Source organism: Lampris incognitus, chromosome 7 (assembly GCF_029633865.1).
Source record: "Lampris incognitus isolate fLamInc1 chromosome 7, fLamInc1.hap2, whole genome shotgun sequence".
In the NCBI taxonomy this organism is placed as follows: Eukaryota; Metazoa; Chordata; class Actinopteri; order Lampriformes; family Lampridae; genus Lampris; species Lampris incognitus.
Genome location: NC_079217.1, coordinates 60556587 through 60569059, shown reverse-complemented (window position 1 = coordinate 60569059; position 12473 = coordinate 60556587).

Below are 12473 nucleotides of genomic sequence, written 5' to 3'. Positions count from 1 at the left end.
CAAAACGAAAAAACGGGCCAAGCCAGACAGATGCCAAGTAGTACCGGCTGCAGCCTGCCGGGACGCGGAGCTGGACGTCCTGTCTGTGCAGCCCCGCCCACATTCATGACGACACCGCGCTTCGCTCCCAAGCCCACATCGATTCCCCACCGCGCTTTTGGTTTAGCATTTTACCCCACAGGTCCTGCCCCCAAACCAGTCAGCTGTTACTAATATCTGCACAACAGCAGCAGTTATTGAGCATGGTGGCTTGGTGGAAAGCCTGGTTTATACTCCGTCACACGACGGCGACGCTGCCGCTCGTTTAAAATAACCGATCTAGCGTTACATGCTAACAACGCGACGCCACGTGGCTAACCAACCTACACATCCTAACGTTCATATTAAGAAGACACGTCACTGCAACCAAACGCGTTTGATTCCTAATAAGATCTGAACGATTATTATTATTGTAGAACAAAACGTGAAACTCTAAGGCTTATGTTAAACAGTAATTATTTTCTGCATAAATCGCTGTCACTGTCAATCTATTGTGGGCGGGCGGGGCTGGACCTGTGGGCGGGGCTGAACGGCCAATTCTGCCTTCCCGCAGACTGCAGGCATTACCTTCTCAACAAATGAGGGGGGGGATGAGACAGTTCTCGTAGTGATACTTACAGACTTCGTGTTTGCCACTGATGTGGTGAGCAGATCTAATCACGGACATTCACTGATATTTTCCATCTGTTGTGTAGCAAACAACAAAACAAACAAACAACAAAAAGAGAGTGGCTGCCGTCCGCCAGGCAGTGGTGGAGTTAAATGCCGCTCTTTTTGCTACAAACGCCATGGAGCAAGACATGGAATCAGTCATCCTGGACAAAGATGTGCTCCTGCTGAGAGACACCACCCCAAGGGAGCAGGAGTTACAAACTGCTACCATGATGAAACTGAAGGCTCTTGAGGAGCAGGTGGAACTCCTCATTGACGAGCTTTCCCGAGGGGAGCAACACAAAGAAAAGATGGCGGCTGCACTCCTCCAGGCAGAGGAGGAGTTAAGTGCCGCTCTTTCTGCCAAGAAGGCCATGGAGCAAGGAAAAGAGTCAATCCTCCTGGACATAGACGAGCTCCTGCAGCAGGTGGAGGCTGTGCAAAGAGATGCCACCCTGATGGCGGCCGCCCTTGTCAAGGCAGAGGTCGAGTTAAATGCTGCTCTTTCTGCCAAGGTGGCCATGGAGGAAGATATGGAGTCCATCATCTTGGACAACGAGGTGCGTCTGGAGGCCCTGCGGAGACACGGCGCCCTGAAGGAGCAGGAGTTAAATGCCGCTCTTTCCGCCAAGGAAGCCATGGAACAAGAAAAGGAGGCACTCCTGCAGCAGGTGGAGGCCATACAGAGAGATGCTGCTTTGCAGAGAGACACTGCCCTGAAGGAGCAGGAGTTACACACTGCTGCCATGGTGAAAATGAAGGCTCTGGAGGAGCAGTTAGAACTCTTCACTGCCGAGCTTTCCCAAGGGGAGCAACACAAAGAAAAGATGGCGGCTGCACCCCTCCAGGCAGAGGAGGAGTTAAGTGCCGCTCTTTCTGCCAAGAAGGCCATGGAGCAAGGAAAAGAGTCAATCCTCCTGGACAAAGACGAGCTCCTGCAGCAGGTGGAGGCTGTGCAAAGAGATGCCACCCTGCAGAAAGACACGGCCCTGAAGGTGGAACCTTTACTTCAAATTGCTGCCATGGAGCTTGGTCGTAGGATGGAGAGGCTGGAACGCCATGCTGACGAGGTTTTTCAGACCAACAAAAAGATGGCGGCCGCCCTTGTCAAGGCAGAGGAGGAGTTAAATGCTGCTCTTTCTGCCAAGGAGGCCATGGAGGAAGATATGGAGTCCATCATCTTGGACAGAGACGTGCTCCTGCAGCAGGTGGCGGCCGTACAGAGAGACACCGCCTTGCAGAGAGAAACTGCCCTGAAAGAGCAGGAGTTACAAACTGCTGCCATGGCGAAAATTAAGGCTCTGGAGGAACAGGTGGAACTCCTCACTGACGAGCTTTCCCCACGCGAGGAAAGCAAAGGAAATTTGGTGGCTGCCCTCCTCTGGGCAGAGGAGGAGTTAAATGCCACTCCTTCTGCCAAGGAGGCCATGATACGAGAACGGGAGTCCTTCCTTCTGGGCAGAGACATGCTCCTGCAGCAGGTGGAGGCCCTGCAGAGAGATACCGCCCTCGAGGAGCAGGAGGAAAAAGTCCTCCTGGCCAAGAAAAAAAAGGAGGACAGCTCCATGGATAGCAGGACAGAATACAGAGACAGGTATGTTCACTGTGTTGTAGTGGTAGGTGGAAGAAACGGTGTACATTATACACAAGTATACAACATTGCCATGTGTCTCAGTGAAATGGATCAAATAAGTTTGCTGTAATGTCAGACAATCAGTGTACAGCAGTAGCACAAATTATAGTGTATTGACAGTAGAATGACAACAGTTTTGTGTTTTACAGAGCTTCATCGAAAACCTGTCAGGGAAAGGACTCCTCCAAGCAGAAAGAGGAGGCAGCCAAAGAAAAAACATCCTCTCCTGATAAGAAAGCACAGGAGGCCAAGGTAGAAACACCCTCCCCTGATGAAGTTGAAGAGGCCAGGGCAGGAACATCCTCCCCCAACGAAGTTGAAGAGGCTGAGGTAGGAAGAGAGCATAAAGTTAAGCGCAAGAAGGGCCGTCTCCAGCGCTTCTTTGAGAGGCTGAGGAGGATTGTTCGCCGCTGATCTTCCTCCACTGTTGAAAATGGTACCAGAGCATCTGGGCCCAGACCAACAGGCTTAAGGACAGCTTTCACCCACAAGCCTCAAGATCCGTGTCCGAAATCACTCACTACTCACTTGTAGTGTTGTCCGACTGTATGGCGAGAATCGCTATACTCTACATAGTGGACTCAAAGTATCCCACAACGCATCGTGAAAAGTAGTTTACAACTGATGGTCACTAACCAAGCACTATATATAGTTTTTCCCAGACTACAAGTCACACCGGAGTATAAGTCCCACTCAGCAAAAAACGTATTGTTGCGAGGAAAAAAACACAAGTTGCTTTGGTGTATAAGTCACATTTCTATGGTGCTACTCTCTCAGGAGTTTATCCTCCTCAAATCAAAGGCCACAGATATCAGGATACGGAACCTCCTCACAATGCACAGAGGGTTCCACTCGAAGTCCAGCAGCCTGAGACTGTATGATAAATGAAAAGATGGGGGGCCGAGGGGTTAGTGAGTGTCAGGACCACTGTTTACCCTCTTTCAATGTTGTATTCTGTAAATTGTATGAACACAACATCCATTGCACGTTGTCCGTCTTGGGAGAGAGATCCCTCCTCTGTTGCTCTCCCTGAGGTTTCTTCCTATTTGTTCTCCCTGTTAAAGGGGTTTTTTAGGGAGTTGTTCCTTATCCGATGTGAGGGTCTAAGGACAGGGTGTTGTGTTGCTGTAAAGCCCACTGACACAAATTTGTGATATTGGGCTATACAAATAATGAATACATCAGGAAGAGCACCCCTCAGTATGAACTGCTGAGTGTTATTTATATAAATAAATAAATAAATAAATATATAAATATATCCAGAGTCAAGTGCATTCTTTATGAGACAGTACAAGCCTGTTTCATGCCATAAGCAATCATCAGCTGTCAATTAGCTGATCACTGCCTGCCCTTCCAACTGTGCTGTCCACCCAAAATGTCCACCTTGAATAGTAGGAACAAATTGGCCATCAGCTGTAAACACTGAAAAAATATCTTCTTTGTAACTACAAGTAAAATGTCTTTATTATTCTCTCACCCCCCTCCCGATTAGATGACACACGTGTGACATTTATTAGATGTTGTATTTTTTTATATTTTAACTGCCTGCCCTTCCAATTGTGCTGTCCACCGAAATCAGGAGCATGACGTGGGGCAACATAAACTGTGTTGTTTCTTTGCTGAATCACATTAGCAGCTGTTGAGTGTGCGACGCATGAAACAAGCTTGTACTGCTTTGTATTAAACGTTTTTTTCCCTACATCTATATTGATATTCCGCTCATTTGTTGAGCACTTACGTATATATAAAGATAGATGCAGGGGAAAAAAACTTTCATTCATAGTAGTACAAGCTGCTAAGGTGGTTAAACAACAAAGAAGATAGAAGATACCGCCAATAAATGCCATGCTGCCCCGCGCCATGCCCCTAGTTACAGTGCACGGCAACCAATGAGAGGAGAGGAAACATTTCAAAAATAACTACAGAATCATTACAACCAAAGGGGGGGGAGACTGGGGCTCCTTTTGAAAAAGCATGGACTTAAAGGGCCGGGGCACTGTTGAAAAAGCATACATTCAAAATATAACAAAATACCATCCAGTGGGGTACTTTACGTATATCATATAGTGGAGTGGGGCTGGAGCACAGTTGATGAGCAGACGGTTGAAATATAAAATATAACATCTATAAAGGTCATCACATGTATATCATCTAATGGGGGGGGGGTAATAAAGACAATGGCTTGTTTATAATGGCAAAGCAGATATTTTTTTGTGTCTACAGCTGGTGGCCAGTTCATTTCTACTGTTCAAGGTAGACCTTACAGGCTTGCAAATAATAAAGTACTTCTCTGCCAAGCATTGATTGTCTTTTCTTTTCTTTTTTTTTGACAAATTGTTTTTTATTTCTTTTTTATATACTATAAAAAATGGTTAGACATCACTCTGAACCTGCAGGGAGGTGTAATGGCTTAATATGAGAAAAGGCGGGAGTCCACATAACACAAAATATGGATCGTCTAAGTGTATGTCTAATTTTTTCCAGCTTTATGCAATTTAAAACAGCTTTAATCCAGAGAGCATGGGAAGGGGGTGCCAGAGATTTCCATCTAAGCAAGATCAATTGTCTCACCAACAGGGTGACAAAGGCAACTATGTCCATTTTGGTCAGTCGTAATATGGGTGAGGCAACCCCAAATAGGGCGATGAGTGGGTCTGGTTCAACTTGTGCCTCTTATTTCAGAGAGTGTGTTAAATATGTCTTCCCAAAAACCAACAAGAGGTGGGCAACCCCAAAACATAGGAACACGATTTGCAGGAGATTGGTTACACTTTACACAGTTAGGGCTAAGATCTTTGTACATTTTGGATAATCTTGCTCTGGTCCAGTGAGGCCTGTGAATGAGTTTGCATTAGATGAGGCTGTGTCGGGCACAGATAGAGGAGGTGTGTACCCTTCTGAGTGCCTCTACCCATAATTCGTCAGATATTTCCTCACCCAGTTCTACCTCCCATGAAGATTTCATATTGTTTCATGAGGTGGCCTGTAGAGAACAAATTTGTCTATAGGCTAATGTCAGGGTACTTTTTAGAGTAGGAAGGGGGGTAAGAAAAGTGTCCAAACTGTGTGTCGCCAGCAAGAGCGGGGAATCGAGGATATTTGCTGCAGATATAACTCTGGATCTGTAAGTACCTAAAATGATGTCTGGGTAGCCCGAATTTGGTTGAGAGTTGCTCAAATGTAGGAAATGTATTATTAATATACTAGAGATCTCTGAACCTTTTAATACCAAAACTAGACCACATTGAGAAGGCACTGTCCACCATAGATGCGGGGAAAGCCGGATTTGAAGCCACCGGGGCATCAAAAGAAGTTGTCTGAAACCCAAAATGGCGTCTAAATTGGTTCCAGATCCTCAATGTTGTTTTGACACATACATTTTTAGTGAAGAAGTGATGAGGGCCTGTAATGGAAGAGTGAGCGAGGGAAGACAATGATGCCGGTGCACATGAGGCGGCCTCCATCTCTAGCCAAACTGGGGGTGTGGATATTTCTTTGCTCTGCAACCAGACTGAATAATCCTGAGATTAGCAGTCCAGTAGTAGGACCTGGATTCTGTTATCCTCTTTCAATGTTTTATTGTGTAAATTATGTAAACACAAAATCCATTGCACATTGTCCGTCTTGGGAGAGAGATCCCTTCTCTGTTGCTCTCCCCGAGGTTTCTTTCTATTTTTTCTCCCTGTTTAAGGGGTTTTTTTTTAGGGAGTTGTTCCTTATCTAATGAGAGGGTCTAAGGACAGGATGTTGTGTTGCTGTTAAGCCCACTGAGGCAATTTATTAATTTGCGATATTGGGCTATACAAATAAAATTGACTTGACTTTACTTGACCTGAAATCTGGTAGCGCTAGGCCTCCGTCTGACTTGGGCCTCTGCAAGAGCTGTTTTCACATTCTATGAGACTTTCCATCCCATATAAAAGGTAAAATTAGGCCATCAATCTTTTCAAAAAACTTATTGGGAGGAGAAATCAGTAGGCATTGAAAGCAATATAGGAATTTAGGGAGGGTGTTCATTTTAAAAGAATTAATTCTTGCGACTAAAGAGGGGTGCAGCAATGACCAGTGTCCCAAATCGTCCTTAGTTCGGGTTAAAAGGGGGACAAAGTTGGCCTGAAAGAGGTTTTCAAGTCTGTTTGTGACATGTACACCGAGATGGGTGAAAGTATTATAAACCGTTTTAAATTGACAGTTATGTAGAGAGAAACCTTTTGCGGCCACATAAAGTGGCATCAATTCACTTTTACTAAAATTCTGTTTATACCCTGATAAGTGACCGAAGGATGTGAAAGTGGCAAGGGCTGCGGGGACAGAAACAGAAAGGTCGGCTATGTATAACAATAAATCATCTGCATATAAAGACAGTTTGTGTTCGTGTCCGCGTCTAATTAGACCTTTAATGAGAGGATTGGAGAGAAGTTTTATTGCCAGGGGTTCTATGGCGAGGGCAAATTGCAAGATTGACCTGAGTGTAACTGATGAGCAAATTAAATGTGTTGAAGAGCTAACCCGGGAACAGGCAAAATCTTAGCTTTGGCTATAATTCAAGGCAGGACATATCTCCTCATCAACATTAAAATCTTGCTGTAGGACAAATATCAAGTGCCCTTCTCAAAGCCTGATCAAGAAAATTTGCTACCCTCATATAGTTTCACTACTGAGCCAATACGATGGGGATGCACCCATGAAAAAGTGGCACTTGATGCATATAAAGATATAATGGCTACAAAACATACAATATTATCCAGCAGTCCACAATTTTCAGTGAAGAATTTATCACTGGCTCTTCCACCCCATGCCTTAGAGATGAATGTTATAACTCCTTGTGCAGAAATTACAATCAAAAATGTTACGGTATTGTGATGCTTCTATGTTGAAAATGTTTGTACCCTTGCAAGTCAACTCAAAGGTTTCTCCACAAAAACATCAAAGCAGTCCATCACTACTGTCAATTTGGTCCCTCAATGCTGTCGAAATGGAAGTGGTGTTGTTTTCCATATTTCTTCTCTTTCTGGCCATCTAATCAAAAATGAAAACCTAACAAAGGCAATGTCTAGTATCCGTAGGAATATTCTTGTTATGGTAGACTTGGATAAATCCAATCTGTATGCTATATCTTCGACAGACAGATTAAGCCTCAGTCACAGTAAAAGGACCATCAACTGCTGAAATTTTGTCAATAAAGAACTCTGTGCTAAAGGTATATATGGCTCAAAAAGGCTAAATCCTGAGGACAGGGTGAGAAAATTTGGAAGCCCTGTGTATACTGCAACTTTTTTGTCATCTTCCTTCAATCATTCTTCAGTAAAGGATAACTTATCAAGCTTTGCTACCGCATTTCCATACCTTCTCCCCAAGTCATAAATCTCCTGACAGGTCATATCAGTTTGACAAGAAACATCCATGGTTACCAATGTGGTTTCGATATATCCGTCCTTATCGTTCGGTAACTTGACAGGGGTCTGATTGCCTTCATCTTGGTTTGCCTGATGTTGCTCCATTTTTGACCTCTAACGATTCTTTTCAGTGATGAATCCGCAGGAGGCCTGAATTTGTTGTGTCCCAAGTTTAAAGTAGGTGCCCAGTCTATGTTCGTCTTGTGGAAAAGAGCAGCTGGTTTCCCGGAGACGAAGTGATCTGAACAAACCCTGGTGTTGGTTTGCTTCTCGTGGTCAAATCTGATCTGCTAATCTGAGCCAACCAGACAGCTTGTCTCTCTTCTGAAATTAATTTTGCATCTTCACCGTGATGTGTGATAACTTTTGGTAATCTGAACAAAGATTTCTTGTCACTTCCAATTCTGTTTGAACACCCAACGACTGCAAAAAAGTTTACCATGATTGATGAACTCCTTTTGATCGGGTAGGCTTATGGCCTAAAACGATAGGAACTAACTCGAAGAATTTTTCCTACTCCTGTCAGAGCCAGGTACTTAAAGTTTAAAAAAAAACTGTTCCCTAGATAATAAAAGGCAGCAGGCAATCATTTTACGAAGTAAGAATTAACTTATAAACGTACTTTCGAGCAAAAACAAGCAGCGAGAACACACGTTGCATAGAATATCAAACAGTTGCTACATGTATCCATAGCTCAGTTGTGATCCAACATGGCGGCAACCAGAAAGTCACGTGACCAATGGGAATAATGAATTGAGCATAAAGCGTCCCTGTATGCAGATGATTTGTTACTTTATGTATCAGATCCAAAAACAGCCATTCCATATTTCTTAGACACTCTCAAAACATTTGGCACTTTCTCTGGATATAAGCTCAGTATAGGAAAAAGGGATTTGCCCCCCCCCACCCCACCAATCAGCTGGCAGGGGATATTACACGGTCTGATTTGCCATTCACTCTTTCCCCAACAACCTTTAAATATTTAGGAATCAACATTTCCCAAAATATATCACTATTATTTGACAACAATTTTTCTGTGCCAACAACACAAGTTAGAAGATCTTCAAAGGTGGAACAGCTTGCAGATCACACTGGCAGGGAGACTACAATGTATAAACAAGAATATTGTCCCTCAATATCTGTACCTATTTCAATGTTTGCCTCTTTTCCCCCATAGGTCATTTTTTTCGTAGCATTAACAGTATGTTTTCCTCATTTATATGGGGCAATACATCGCCAAGGCTTCAAAAAGCCTTATTACAGAGGGGTAGATTGGAGGGAGGTTTAGGATAACCACATTTGCAATTTTACTAATGGGCAGCCAACATGCAAAAATGTCACATTGTCTGTCCTGAAACCAAGTGGTGGAATCACATTCATGTTACTCCTCCTGCTTAAACGCTTTGGTATGCTATGCTAACAGACTTAAACCCTAACAATACACGGATACGCCGATAGTCATATCCACTTTGAAAATCTGGCAACAAATCAAACAACACTGTGGCTGGAACATGCCCCCCCCCCTTAACACCCCAATATGTAATAATGAACTGTTCAAACCCGCTAAGATTGATGCCAGATTTTCTTTTTAGGACAGACAAGGTACACTAGGTGATTTCTATAGTGAAGGCACATTTTCCAGCTTTGCTCAGTTGTGTAATACCTTCAACCTACAGCAATCTGACCACTTCAGGTACTTCCAAATTTGGCATTTCCTCAAATCAAACACACCTTCTTTTCCAGATGCCCCACACTCATCGGGAATTGATAACCATTTAATGGTGACAAAAATGACAAGACAGCATATGTCGTTTTTATATAACTTCCTAGCTCCAGATACACTCCCAGTTTTGCTGAAAATTAAAACAGAATGGGAAACAGAACTTGACATTATCATGCCTGACGATTGGTGGGCTAAGGCGCTGAAAGAAATAAAATCTTGTTCATCTTGTGCAAAATTTCAACTCATGCAATTCAAAATAGTTCACAGGGCACACTGTAGTAAATCTAAACTTGCCATGATATACCTGAATATAGCTAACACCTGTGACAGATGTTATCAGGCTCCTTGTAATCTCACTCACATGTCCTGGTCATGTCCGAGACTGGGGGAGTATTGGAAATCTTACTTTCAAGTCATTTCAGTAATATTAGAGCAAGCAATAGAACCATCCCTACTGACTGCTATATTTGGTATACCTGACCCTGGCAAAAATATACACTACCGTTCAAAAGTTTGGGATCACCCAAACAATTTCGTGTTTTCCATGAAAAGTCACACTTATTCACCACCATATGTTGTGAAATGAATAGAAAATAGAGTCAAGACATTGACAAGGTTAGAAATAATGATTTGTATTTGAAATAAGATTTTTTTTACATCAAACTTTGCTTTCGTCAAAGAATCCTCCATTTGCAGCAATTACAGCATTGCAGACCTTTGGCATTCTAGCTGTTAATTTGTTGAGGTAATCTGGAGAAATTGCACCCCACGCTTCCAGAAGCAGCTCCCACAAGTTGGATTGGTTGGATGGGCACTTCTTTGAGCAGATTTGAGTTTCTGGAGCATCACATTTGTGGGGTCAATTAAACGCTCAAAATGGCCAGAAAAAGAGAACTTTCATCTGAGACTCGACAGTCTATTCTTGTTCTTAGAAATGAAGGCTATTCCATGCGAGAAATTGCTAAGAAATTGAAGATTTCCTACACCGGTGTGTACTACTCCCTTCAGAGGACAGCACAAACAGGCTCTAAGAGGTACTATTTAATGAAGATGCCAGTTGGGGACCTGTGAGGCGTCTGTTTCTCAAACTAGAGACTCTAATGTACTTATCTTCTTGCTCAGTTGTGCAACGCGGCCTCCCACTTCTTTTTCTACTCTGGTTAGAGCCTGTTTGTGCTGTCCTCTGAAGGGAGTAGTACACACCGGTGTAGGAAATCTTCAATTTCTTAGCAATTTCTCGCATGGAATAGCCTTCATTTCTAAGAACAAGAATAGACTGTCGAGTTTCAGATGAAAGTTCTCTTTTTCTGGCCATTTTGAGCGTTTAATTGACCCCACAAATGTGATGCTCCAGAAACTCAATCTGCTCAAAGAAGTGCCCATCCAACCAATCCAACTTGTGGGAGCTGCTTCTGGAAGCGTGGGGTGCAATTTCTCCAGATTACCTCAACAAATTAACAGCTAGAATGCCAAAGGTCTGCAATGCTGTAATTGCTGCAAATGGAGGATTCTTTGACGAAAGCAAAGTTTGATGTAAAAAAAATCTTATTTCAAATACAAATCATTATTTCTAACCTTGTCAATGTCTTGACTCTATTTTCTATTCATTTCACAACATATGGTGGTGAATAAGTGTGACTTTTCATGGAAAACACGAAATTGTTTGGGTGATCCCAAACTTTTGAACGGTAGTGTATGTCAGTGATGCAAGCCAATATAATCTCATTCACCTCTGTAATAGCCCATCGGCGAACACTTTTACTATGGAAGAAACTGTTACCCCCACCTACCACTTCTTGGCTGTGTGATACCATGTCTGTTGTGGAGTTGGAAAAGATCAAATTCTCCATACCAGGTTCGACAGATAAATTGGCAGCCTCTGACCTCTTCTGTTAAGAGTCTGACCTCCCTTTCCCCAGAATGACTACCCAGATGAGACGATTAATACAATGGAACAGCTAAATCCTACAGTTTGGTAGCACACTGAAAATCTTCAAACTCCCAACAACTGATTATGCACCGTAATGGCCCATACATATACGCAGTACACTTTGCTCTCATTTATGCTTGTATGTGTCTTTATATACATTTTTTCTCGTTCTCTTTGTTTTACACTAACGTACCTCAATTATTATTATCATTATTGTTATTCTTAACAGTAATATATTTTTGTTATTATTGTCATATTTCCTTGACCTAAGATAAGGAGCTCAAAGGACTAAGTGGTGGTGGTGGGGGGGGGGGTAGAGGAAGCCATTAACAATTTATGTTAATGCATTGCTTTATATTTTCCTAAAAAGTTTGTTTTCCTAAAATGCTAATAAAATATGTTCATAAAAAAAGAAGGTGGCCAGGGCCTGATTGACCATTGCAGTCGTATCACAGCTTTTCACCTTCAACGTGTGCAGTGACTATTATATATCATAAACAACAGTTTTGGGGATAACCAGGTAGCATCGCAGTCTATTCCTTTGCCTACCAACACGGAGATCGCCGGTTCGAATCCCCGTGTCACCTTTGGCTTGTTCGGGTGTCCCTGCAGACACAATTGGCTGCATCTGCAGGTGCGAAGCCAGATGTGGGTATGTGTCCTGGTCACTGCACTAGTGCCTCCTCTGGTCGGTCGGGGCACCTGTCTGGGGGGGGGGGGGCTGGGGGGAATAGCGTGATCCTCCCATATACTACGTACCCCTGGCGAAACTCCTCACTATCGGGTGAAAAGAAGCGGCTGGCGACTCCACATGTATCGGAGGAGGCATGTGGTAGTCTGCAGCCCTCCCCTGATCGGCAGAGGGGGTGGAGCAGCGACCAGGATGGCTCAGAGGAGTGGGGTAATTGGCTGGATACAAATGGGGGGAAAAAAACCTGCTTTGAAGTGAAACTGCATTTGTGTTGCTTTGTAGGATTGTGACCCTGAATTATGACAAGCACTTGCACCTTCTGGAACTAGCTGGCATGGAGTTCACTACGACACCTTTCTATCAGGCTGTCCTCCGAGCTTTGGGGAACAGTCTAAAACAAGAAGAGAGAT